This window comes from Triturus cristatus, chromosome 12 (genome assembly GCF_964204655.1).
Source record: "Triturus cristatus chromosome 12, aTriCri1.1, whole genome shotgun sequence".
Lineage (NCBI taxonomy): Eukaryota > Metazoa > Chordata > Amphibia > Caudata > Salamandridae > Triturus > Triturus cristatus.
Window position 1 is genome coordinate 48,950,445 of NC_140595.1, and position 12,331 is coordinate 48,962,775.

The 12,331-nt window shown below is 51.4% G+C and overlaps 1 long non-coding RNA gene across 2 annotated transcripts in view; it reads right to left on the minus strand.

The window, feature by feature from the left end:
- Nucleotides 1–12,331, minus strand: part of LOC146772407 (uncharacterized) — a 60,940-nt gene that overhangs the window by 35,204 nt on the left and 13,405 nt on the right. Inside the window, exon 1 of one of the 2 annotated variants that reach the window (XR_014972356.1) lies at nucleotides 6,962–7,373. The exons of the other annotated variant lie outside the window; for it this stretch is intronic. This is a non-coding gene — a long non-coding RNA (uncharacterized LOC146772407). Of the gene's footprint in view, nucleotides 1–6,961; nucleotides 7,374–12,331 lie in introns of those variants that run through there. 2 annotated transcript variants of the gene reach the window in all.

Consider the following 12,331-nt stretch of genomic DNA (forward strand, 5'->3'; position numbering starts at 1 on the left):
CCCAGAATGCACTGAAAATGTAAAAGCAAAGTCCAGGAATGGAAAAGTACTGTCCAGGTGACATCTGGTCACCCTAGCTGTTAGGGGAGTAAGATCACTGACAGCACTATATGTATTTAGGGTAAGTGAGTGTAGGAAGGGCATTTGCAGAGAAAACTACAGTTGGCAGAAAGCAGCAAAAGTTACCAGACACTGAGGACCAGGGAAGCAGTGAAGACACTGAGGGAAGAGAGTTTATTGAGAGTGTGAGGGTTTATGTCAGCAGTGAGAGCAACAAGGAAAGTTTAAGCATGCAGTGCTGTGAGGGCAGTGACGTGAAGGCATTGTGTGTTCTCAGCTTCTAGCAATCCTTTAATGACTCTATCTGCCTGGTCTTGTTTTCTGATTGGCTGATACCGCATGATGCATGTCATGTATGCACGCCTGGACATAAATTGCCTTCTCAATATAATGCATTTTTGTGTTCTTGCTCCCAGCTTCCATGTAACAAAGTCAGATTTTTCTACCCGGACCTTTCAAACTTCCATGAACTTTCTTAACTTTATTCAAACCTCTCTCAAACTACCCATTCAACTGGCATGGGCACATGCCACTGGTGACTGACATGTTACCTCTATTATTTGTACTTCTTTTAATCTACTTTTATGATAAAACTGGATTAAATGCTTAGATCTCGCAAGCACAAACATAAACCAATTTGCCTTTAATGAGTAAAGCAAAAAAAACTAATTAGAATTAAATTAAAATTCATATTTGATAAGCACAAAGTTATCACCTCTAAGGGTATCCAGGCGCTGGTGGCCGTCGTGGAGATTAAGTGAGCTATTGCCCAGAGTCACATGATGCTGGGCTAACAATGGAAAAGAGAGTACTACAGATGGTACCAGTTCCTAAAGGGAGATATAGGGACAGCAGCCTGTTATGGTTGCAGAGAACAAAAGGAGGGGATTAAGGTGTCTCCAAAAAAGAAATGAATGTGTGGGAGTGGGGAGTGGTACTCCTGTTTGTGTTGTGCCCTCACACACCTTTTCAGGTGTAGAGCATCATCATTGGGCACCGCTCTTCGTGGGGGTGGCGCAGCAGTCCCTCACGGGCCCTACAAGAGGGCTCTCTGTCGGGGAGATCTCACTATCACCATTTGGCCCACACACCCTCATGCACAACTGCTGCTGCTACTCCGTAAAAGATTTAGGAACCGGTACCATCTGTAGTATTTTACATGTGTCTTTAGGAGCATTGGTCCGGGACCGTATTCTAAACAAGTTCCTTGTCCCCCCCTCTCTTCAATTGTGATTACAATCGAAAAGAGAGCCCACGGCCTGGAGTCAGCCACTCTGGTCACTGTGCCACACCTCTCCATTGATATATACTATCAAGCCACCTCCAACTGTGGGTTCGGATGTAGTGTGATACTCCCATATAGTGCTCCAATGCCTCACCAGGGGTAGTAAGCACTATATATATATGCTTTGTAAATGTTTCTTTTGTATGCCCTTCTATAGAAAAGGATGCACATAATAAAATAATGTTTTTTAGTGCAGGGGTTCTCGTCACGAGTGGCCTCCATGCTGCATCTCCAGTGAAAAAAAGGGGCTCTCGACAGCTGGAACCTCTGCTACAAAGGGAGCATGAGCTTTACAGGCTTGGCTTTGAAAAGTTTTTCCAAGTTATGACACATCTGCTTCATTGACAGAAGGCCGATGAGAGACCCCGCATATTGACTCCCACATCATCACGCGGTCCCTTTCATTTCACTAATGCTTTCCTGGCCTCTTGATGTGCACTTGCGGTATCAGAGGCCTCCTGCCAGCATGAGCACATCTGCAGCCCTGGGGATCTCCAAGGCTCTAATGCCATCAAAGAGCCCACTTGTCTCCAGGGCTCTGGGAATACGCGTTTCCCCAGACAAGCATGTGCAAGCAGTTCTATGCCATGGGCTACTGTCCTGCTAAGAGGGGCAAGCTTCGAAAGAGATGCCAACATTGGCGCAAGCTTCAACCCCTGGCCGACTGGGCAATCAATTCAATTCTTACGTGTTGGCTATGTGGCTACCATATGGCCAGAAAGAACACAAAAGAGACGTCTTAAAAGAGACTGTTGTAGCTCATAAAGTTGTACACCCACAAGGTGTGGTGCCAGAATAGTGCCGTCAACAAATCGCCTGGCATTGTGTGCTAAAAATGAACCATAAAAGTATTACCCATCGCAGTTAATAATCGAAAAATCTACACCCAGTGGGACAATATTTTTGTAAACGATATTTAGGACACAATATTTCTGTTAGATGATATGTCTGTAAACGGTATTGTAACAACCATTAGCTCAGTTTTTCATGCTAGACAAGCATCGAGCAGGTTTTGGACCCGTTCACTGCATGGAATTGAGGCCCTGCGTCAAGTTATCAATTGTATTGTAATTGCATTTATTTAATGCTTACTATCCCTGATGGGGCGTCAAAGCACTTTTTCGGCGAGTAGCACGCTACTCCGGGACCCATAGAGGATTAGTGGTGAATTAGTAGAGTGAAATATGAAAGTTAGTCAGTTCTTTGGACTGAGAAGGATAATGGGGGGATAGAAGAGGGAAAAAGGTTTTCCTACCCCTGACGAGGCGTCAAAGCGCTTTTTCGGCGAGTAGCATACTACTTCAGAACCCATAAAGGATTAGTGTTGAATTAGTATAGTGAAATATGAAATTAATTTGAGTGGTGGACATGTTAGTCTGTTATTTGAATTGAAAAGATAGTGGAGGGATAGAAGAGGGAAGGATTTAGAAATAGTTTTTTGTTTTTGTTTTGGAGCTCACAGCAGTAGGAGGGGGTTTGGGATGAGTTGAAGGGAGGTGGAGGGGGAAGAGTCAGAGGGAAGGGTTTAGAAAGGCTTGTTTTGGGGGATCGGTATAGTAAAAGAGGGATGAGGTGAAGTCAGAATGTTCTTTCTCCTGGTACTGGCAGCTGACTTTGAGTTCATAGATCATAACATCCTACTTTCTCCCTTCACAGGTACAGTCATGAGCTGGATCAAATCCTTTGTGTCAGGAGGATCTAAGTCAGTTGCACTACCACCTTTTCCCTCCACAACACATTTTAACCTCTGGTCTCCTTCAAGGTTCAATACGGTCTCTGCTCTTTTTTAACCTGTATAGGCGTGCCCTGTCCTAGTTCCTTTATCAGGGCTTGAGGTCGCTTTTACATGTACGCTGGCGACACTTATCTTCAGTCTACTCTGTGCTAATGCTTCAAATTCACCGCATCAGTGTATTACTCCCCCGGCAGAGGACTTTTCCATCTTGCACTGGTGGATGGCAAACAACTTCCTGAGGTTAAACCCTACAAATACAGAGATATTGCTAACATCCTCATCAATGAAAGCCAAAAGGAACCGGCAGCTGTGGCCAGACACCATGGGTCGCCCTCCCACTCCTACGCAGGTGGTGTGTTACTTAAGAGATTTGTTGGGCAATACTGACTCGCTGAGTGAATGTGGCTTGCATTAGTTTTGCTTAATTGCATTCTCTGAAAAAGATTCTCCTGCTAACTGATTCTACACTGCATATCACAGTTATGAATGCTCTTATCCAGGTAGGCAGAACTGTGTTAAATTTTTTGGGACAGCTCCAGCCGAAGACCTACATTGTTTACGCCTGATCCGAAACATGTCTACCCATGTGGTGCCAGGGACATCAAGGACAGCCTACATCCCACCAGTGCTGCAAAGGTTGCCAATTTCCAAATTAAGTCATGGGTCACCTTCAAAGCAATCGCAATTGTGCAGAAAGCCTTATATGAGAATAAAACTGCTTTCCCACCCAACAAATCCATCTTCCACCGGCAGCAAGTCCACTGAGCTCCTGTAATCTCTTTCAGCTCACGGTCCCCAGAACAAAAACAATCATCTTCGGGGACAGCTACTTTTCTGTTGCAGCAGCAAAAGTATGCTATTCGCTACCCTCTGGTGTTCTTGCCAAACGCAATTTACTCCATTCTAGGCATGCCTTAAAAACGTGGATTTTTAACAAATAATATTGAAATTCATGTTTTGGGATATATATGTATGCGCACTGGAGTTATTCGGCAATGGGTGACCAAATTATGCAGCAGAGTAACTAAATTATGCGGCAAGAAAGGGATAAATATTCTGTGGAATGCTGCACAATCTGTGGCAGTATTATTCTGCTATTTGTTACCTTAACAAAGATTAATACTGTCTTGGCAAAAGTCTCCCCAGCATTACCGCCATTTTAACCTCTCACTACAGAAAAAAATATATACATTTTTGCTCACTGTGCCACCACAGACAGGCATTTGCCTCATAAAAATCACCCTTGGTCCTGCTTCAAAAGGAACAGTCCAGCTCATGAGAGGGTGACCCCCAAAGGGATACTGATGAACTGGGGACCACATCAGCGATCAATAGACCTGTTCCGTCTTCAGCTTTGACTAGTCCTCAGAATATTCTGAGAGCATCATCATCTCTGGAGCGTCACCACCTCTGGTGTGTTGGGGTGTCCCAATAGTTGCTTCAGAAGCACCTGATACAAACAGATTTTGAGGGTGCCTGCATATGAGAAATTAACGTGCATTGAAACTACATTTTTCATTTGCATGTTTATCCTAGAAATTTTGCATGGATCCAGCTCCCTTGGACCTCAGTTGGACACCACTGCTTTGGCCTAACCTTGTATCTTATAGTTGTGCTTTTATCCAATCGATCTGGCGACTCTAAAATGAATGTGCCATGTTTTTCTGTTCGCTAAGGTGTGAGAAAACTCTGAGTTCTTTTGCTCAGAAGCTTTTAAAGCCAATGATGGTCAGTTTCCATTCCTCAGCTGCCATATATAGCCCAGTGAATGCTGGGTGGTGTAGTCTTGGTTTTCTTTAACTAAAGCACTAGGACCCCACTACTAGGTTACAACTGTCTGTGAAACCACCAGCTCACAAAACAGCTGGAGAATAACAATCTTCAGGACACTTCCAAATCCGGATTCCGCACCAACCACAGCACGGAAACTGCCCCGATTGCAGCCACAGATGGCATCAGATCTCTCCTTGACCAATGAAAAATGGCGGCCCTGATCCTCCTTGACGTCTCAGCAACATTGGACACAGCATCACACCAGACCCTGATCAAAAGGCTTCACAACATTAGAATCCAAGGGGACGCTCTCAAGTGGATCGCCTCCTTCCTCACCCGAAGAACCCAGAGAACCCGGCCTCCTCCCTTCACCTCGGTACCCAAGAGTACCATCTGCGACGCCCCTCAAGGTACATCCCTCAGCCTACCCTGTTCAACACCGACATGACTCCCCTGGCCAAAGTTGTCAGATCGCATGGACTGAACATCGTATCCAACGCCGACGATACCCAACGCATCCTCTCACTATAAGAAGAACCCTCCAACACGCTGACCAACTTCCTCAGGTGCCTGGCGAGCATCACCGACTGAATGAGAGACAACTGCCTGAAACTCACCACAGGCAAGACAGAAGTGCTGATCTTCGGGAACAACAATTTCCCATGGAGCAACGCCTGGTGGCCCTCCGAACTAGAACCCTCACACACTCTGACCGACCACGCCCACAACCTCTGGCATCATCCTAGACAGCAAACTCACAATGAAAAGACATATCAATGCAGTCTCGTCCGCCTGCTTCCTCGCCCTCCGCATGCTATGCAAGATCGTCATGTGGCTCCCCATCGACCCCAGACGGACCGTCACACAAGACCGTGTCACCAGCCGGCAGGACCACGATAACGCACTCTATGTAGGAATCACCTCACACCTCCTCTAGAGACTGCAAACTATCCAGAACTCAGTGGCCAGACTCATCCTTGACCTCCCTAAACTAACCCCCATCACCCCCCCACCTCAGGAAGCTCCACCGGCTCCCCAGTCAGAAGAGACGCCAGTTCAAGAAGCTGATCCACGCCTTCAACGTCCTGCACAACCAGGGACCAGAATACATCAACCACCGACTGAACGTCCACAGTCCCTTCTCACACCTGCACTCCGCTTCCATCTCCCTCGCTGACACCCCCTCCCTCTCTGACACCCCCGCTTTCACCGCCCCCTTCATCTATGGACCTCATCCTCTCTGCTAAAATTCAGAGGACTTACTCCAGGCTTTTTAACTTCAGCCGAGTTAATTACTGCCCTGCACTGGAGGAGAAAACTAACCTGAGCCTGCCGTGCCGCCGATCGGGGTACCGGTACTCTCCCTGGCTACAGAGAAGTGCCGGTACTGACGTTAAAAAAATTCGGAAGTGCCGGTACTCAGTACCGGCGAGTACCGGCCCATTTAAAGCACTGATACCAACTATGCAACAGGTGCAGTGGCACACGGGGTCTGAGGGACGCACTTCTCCCTAATTAGTGGCTGTTTTTTCCAACCAGGGCATGTGAGTGCAATTTCCTTACTTGCATTATGTCCCATGGAGCCACTGTTATTGTGTTTTTAACAAAATGAGCAAAGCCTTAAAGCGCTCTGATACCCGATGTCTCGGGTCTAGTTCGCGCTATATAAAACAAAAAAAAACAGAAAGCCTTCACAATTCTGCATATCATACTTTCAAATTAGATGCTACCTGTGTGAGAACTTGTTGACTTTGCATCTAGTGGACTTGAGATGAATCCTGGCTTCACCAGTTACCCAAACTGTCTGATCCTGGTTAAAGTAATTTTCCCATGCTTCACTTAATTTCCCTACTAAAATTAGGGGAAAATACGGAATTCTAGAGATAACAGAGCATTCGAGTTTCCCAGGCCCATGCGTGAGCAGCTAACCCAGGCCTGTTATTTCACTTTGCATTCTGGGACTTGTAGTCTTGCTTATCCCATTGTAAAAGCTGGATTACAAATCCCCGAATGTAATGAAAAAACTTGAACTGGACGAGCTACTCACGCAATCTTCAGACCCCTGCAGTATAACATTGTAATGGTAGATGCATTTATAGAGCGCTTACCACATGAAACTAAAATGTAAACAGAGCAGGCAGTCGGTACAGAGGGGTCTTAAGGGCTTCCGTTCTTCCTCCTTTGAAAGTCCGAAGACAACAGTCCACCAGCTGACACAACTCTGAAGTCAAACTTGTTTGTTAGTTCACAAAAGGCTGTTTTTCCAAAGGTTCTGTTTGTCTCTGTACTGGAGGGAAGTGAGCCCCCTTTATCTCGCGCCCGGGGGACGCGCTGCACGCGCGCAGGTGACATTTGTGCAGGTGGGCGCAGGAGATAGAGCCGAAATGTTAGCGCGCCGGAGCGCCCGGTCCAGCCGGCCTGCCCTTTCCCGCTCCGAGATAAGGCGGCCCTCTCTCCCTCCCTGTTGTTCCAGACCACGTCGAGCAGACGCGGGTGACCGGGGCGGGCCGCGCATCTCAATTCAGGGCTGCCATGGCAACGCGCAAGGGATGCTGGTGCTGCTGAAGTGACCGGCCCCGGCCTGGTCGTACATAATGGTAATGATGCTTCTGCGGCAGTATTACCAACTTGAGGTTGACCACGCTGGGTACAAATACTTCAACCAAGGACAGCAGTAGCTGCATGTGTGGTAGGCTGGCCAACTGGCATGGGCTCAAATTCAGGACTGTAAGTGTAAAAATTCAGGACAGGAGGTCAAAATTCAGGGCAAAAATTCAGGACAAAAGGTATGCTTTACAGACACATCAGTGGGTGTCATGCAATAGTGTATAAATAAATAGGCAAAGAGCATAAGTACAAGTCACTTCTCCTGCCCGGTCACTGCTCCTGCCCTGCCCACTGCTCCTGCCCCGTTCACTTCTCCTGCCCGGTCACCGCTCCTGCCCCGTCACTTCTCCTGCCCGGTCACTTCTCCTGCCCCGCCCACTGCTCCTGCCCCGCCCACTGCTCCTGCCCCGCCCACTGCTCCTGCCCCGCCCCACTGCTCCTGCCCCGTTCACTTCTCCTGCCCCGCCCACTGCTCCTGCCCCGCCCACTGCTCCGCCCACTGCTCCTGCCCCGCCCCACTGCTCCTGCCCCGTTCACTTCTCCTGCCCCGCCCACTGCTCCTGCCCCGCCCACTGCTCCTGCCCCGCCCCACTGCTCCTGCCCCGCCCCACTGCTCCTGCCCCGTTCACTGCTCCTGCTCCGGTCACCGCTCCTGCCCCGTCACTTCTCCTGCCCGGTCACTACTCCTGCCCCGCCCACTGCTCCTGCCCCGCCCACTGCTCCTGCCCCGCCCACTGCTCCTGCCCCGCCCACTGCTCCTGCCCCGCCCCACTGCTCCTGTCCCGTTCACTTCTCCTGCCCCGCCCACTGCTCCTGCCCCGCCCACTGCTCCTGCCCCGCCCCACTGCTCCTGCCCCGCCCACTGCTCCTGCCCCGCCCCACTGCTCCTGCCCCGCCCCACTGCTCCTGCTCCGTTCACTGCTCCTGCCCCGTTCACTGCTCCTGCTCCGGTCACCGCTCCTGCCCCGTCACTTCTCCTGCCCGGTCACTTCTCCTGCCCCGCCCACTGCTCCTGCCCCGCCCACTGCTCCTGCCCCGCCCACTGCTCCTGCCCCGCCCACTGCTCCTGCCCCGCCCCACTGCTCCTGCCCCGTTCACTTCTCCTGCCCCGCCCACTGCTCCTGCCCCGCCCACTGCTCCTGCCCCGCCCCACTGCTCCTGCCCCGCCCCACTGCTCCTGCTCCGTTCACTGCTCCTGCTCCGGTCACCGCTCCTGTCCGGTCACCGCTCCTGCCCCGTCACTTCTCCTGCCCGGTCACTGCTCCTGCCCCGCCCACTGCTCCTGCCCCGCCCACTGCTCCTGCCCCGCCCACTGCTCCTGCCCCGCCCACTGCTCCTGCCCCGCCGCACTGCTCCTGCCCCGTTCACTTCTCCTGCCCCGCCCACTGCTCCTGCCCCGCCCACTGCTCCTGCCCCGCCCCACTGCTCCTGCCCCGCCCCACTGCTCCTGCTCCGTTCACTGCTCCTGCTCCGGTCACCGCTCCTGTCCGGTCACCGCTCCTTTCCCGGTCACTGCTTCTGCTCATGCCCCGTCACCGCTCCTGCCCGGTCACTTCTCCTGCCCCATTCACCGCACCTGTCCGTTCACCTCTCCTGCCCCGTCACTGCTCTTGCCCCGTCACTGCTCCTGTCCGTTCACTGCTCCTGTCCGTTCACTGCTCCTGCCCCGTCACTGCTCCTGCCCCATCACTGCTCCTGCCCCGTTACTTCTCCTGCCCCGTTACTTCTCCTGCCCTGTCACCTCTCCTTTCCTGTTGCCTCTCCTGTCCCTTCACTGCTCCTGCCCCGTCACTGCTCCAGCCTCGTCACTCTTCGTGAACAACATTGGCAAATTACACAAAGGGAAAGCTCCCCACAGTGCTCTGTTTGGGGAAAGCTCCTCTGTAATCACTAAATATGATCTACCGGCTCCAAGTGAGCCACTGGCCTCCAAGGCACTCACTCATGATATGCGAAAGGCAGGCGGCGGCGGGCGCATTGTCATTCGAAAGAGGATAAACAGCCTCAGTCAGAATGACAATGGGCCTGTCCACAGTCTGTGAGAGCTCGGGGGGGGGGCTGCAGGGCCTGTCCACAGTCTGTGAGAGCCCGGGGGGGGGGGGGGCTGCTGCAGGGCCTGTCCATAGTCTGTGAGAGCTCGGGGGGGGGCTGCTGCAGGGCCTGTCCACATTCTGTGAGAGCTCGGGGAGGGGCTGCTGCAGGGCCTGTCCACAGTCTGTGAGAGCTCAGGGGGGGCTGCTGCAGGGCCTGTCCACAGTCTGTGAGAGCTCGGGGGGGGGGCTGCTGCAGGGCCTGTCCACAGTCTGTGAGAGCTCGGGGGGGCTGCTGCAGGGCCTGTCCACAGTCTGTGAGAGCTCGGGGAGGGGCTGCTGCAGGGCCTGTCCACAGTCTGTGAGAGCTCGGGGGGGGGGGGGGGCTGCTGCAGCCTCTGAAGTACAGCAGAGAAGTGCGAACTGGCCTCTGAGAACTTTTAATCTCTTGGGGCTTCTTGCAGGGGAATAGCACAGCTTGCTGTAATTACTCTCCAAAATTACAGACAAAAGGCGTCTGTAAAAGGAATGAATATGGACAACAGACATGACATCAAAATGACGGACAGTCCGTGAAATTTACGGACGGCTGGTCACCCTAATGTGTAGTTCTGGACCTACCACAATATAGTTCTGGGCAGGGCCGGCCTTGGGCATGGGCGAGCTGGGCCCTGCCCCGAGGTACCAATATTCAGAGGGGCGCAGCAGGGAGCTGCCTGACTTAATGTCATGCAAACAGCAGCTCGTCCATCCCACGTTGTGGAAATTTAGCTTGTAACTGAACATTATCTGCGCCATCTTGCCTCTCCCCAGCGCCACGCACAGCGAACGCACGGCCGCCATATTAGGCACCCCACTCTCTCTCCCCGCTCATTGTCGATCGCCAGCACGTTCCCCTGGCGCTGCAAGCATCCCCCGCGCGCCGGCCGCCCCCGCTCTCTCATACACGGGCCATAAACCCTCTCCTTCTGCGCGACCCTGCCATGGAATCACACCCTGCGCCTGACCGACATCCCATACATGGTCATGCATCTCTTTGATAACCCCCTTCCTCTGCGCCCCATTGTCCGAACCGATCCCAGGCCATCACCTAGCCCTGCGGATGCAGTTTATTGCCCCTACTGTAAGGGAAACACCCCACATCAAAGGGATTACAGTAGATCAAAGCCCCTACCCCCTGAGACCCGGCCGGTCGCACACACCCCCGGGAATTGGCGGAATGTCCAGCTGTGTGATAGCCATCTCCTACTGTGGGTGGGGTGGGGACTTCCACTGTAGATATGTGTGGGAACGAGCTCGAAGTGGGGATTCCGAGGATGTTCTTTCATGTTCCAAGACAATCTCAAGAATATGCCATGTATGATAACTCTGCAATAAAGTCATAAACCTGTGTATGAGAGGCCAGGCCTCAGAGATGCAGTTAGAGCACCTCGTGACGATACCTTGCTGTCTGATCTGATGTGTTCTGCTCCGACGGAATAAAACTTCGTTTCCAGCCTTCCAGTCTCCGGCGCCTGCCTCTTTATTGGTTTAACATCGAATGGTATAAGAGGCGATTACCGCCGGGCAATACTTGAAAGGTTATCGACTGAAACTGCCGCTACCGTTTTAACAATTGGCGTCCCAAGCGTGGGGCCCATCAGCGACACGTGGATCCAGTGGGAGAGGTCCCGACGACAGAGTGAACGACTGCAACGATCGGGAGAGCTCCTGCCCGATAGACCCTCGTCTGGCAGCCGATCATCCGAACTTCACTGGTTCCGAGCAGACCTCTCTCGAGTGATCTACGGTCCTGACAGGAAACCATCAGGAGTGCCGCGGCAAATACGGAGAGTAGAGGACGATCAGGCGCTGGAGGCGGAAGACGAGAAACTGTCCACGCGGTCCGGGTAAGGTCGTGAAACACGACAAATTGCGAAATAATTGATTGATTGTTTGAAATACTAGTATTGCTTATTGATTGTTCTCTTTGAGATATTCGCTGTCTACAAACGGGGAGGAGTAGAAATACTCTCTCTCTCTCTCCCTTTGCAGATAGTGAAGGGTAGGTAACGCAGACTTTTGTCCCCGTTGTAACCCGTCGTGCCTATCTTTATCTCCCCACTGATTGATTGTCCGAACATTGATTGTTTTGAAGAATAGTGCTCTTTGAGATATTCTCTGTTTGCAAATAACGTAGAATAGAAATATTCTGTCTAGTCTTTGCAAATAGTGAAGGGTAGGTAACGCAGACTTTTGTCCCCGTTGTAACCCGTCGTGCCTATCTTTATCTCCCCATTGATTGATTGATTGATTGTCCGAACACTAGTTGTTCGATATTGGTTCTTTGGAGGTATTCTCTGCTTACAAATAACGAGGAATAGAGATATTCTGTCTAGTCTTTGCAAGCAGTGAAAAGATAGGTAGTGCTGACTTTTGTCCCCGTTGAAACCCGTCATGCCTATCTTCTCCCCACTGATTGGTAGTTGGTTCTGCCCGGACCGCTTATTAGAGGTGAACCATCCGGCTCCTCTGGAAGGCACTCCTAATAAGGACATGTTCACTAAAATACGAACTAATCGCCGTAGTTTATAGCAAGCTATGGCATAAAATATACAAAGGGGGACCCCGAGAGTCAGTGGCCACTGGTAGGATCCTTTTTTTTTTTTTTAAAGAAACGCTAGGAAATAGCCCTTTGTGGGATATATGGAACTAGGGGAAGGAACCAAGCTCACAGTCAAGACGGCCACGAGGTAGCCCGGCCCCATCGCTCGCGCTGCCTAAACATGTCTGTCCTACCACCCACCCCGCCCAATAGACACAACCAGAAGTCTGTTGATACCCACCATCGACGTCACCGAA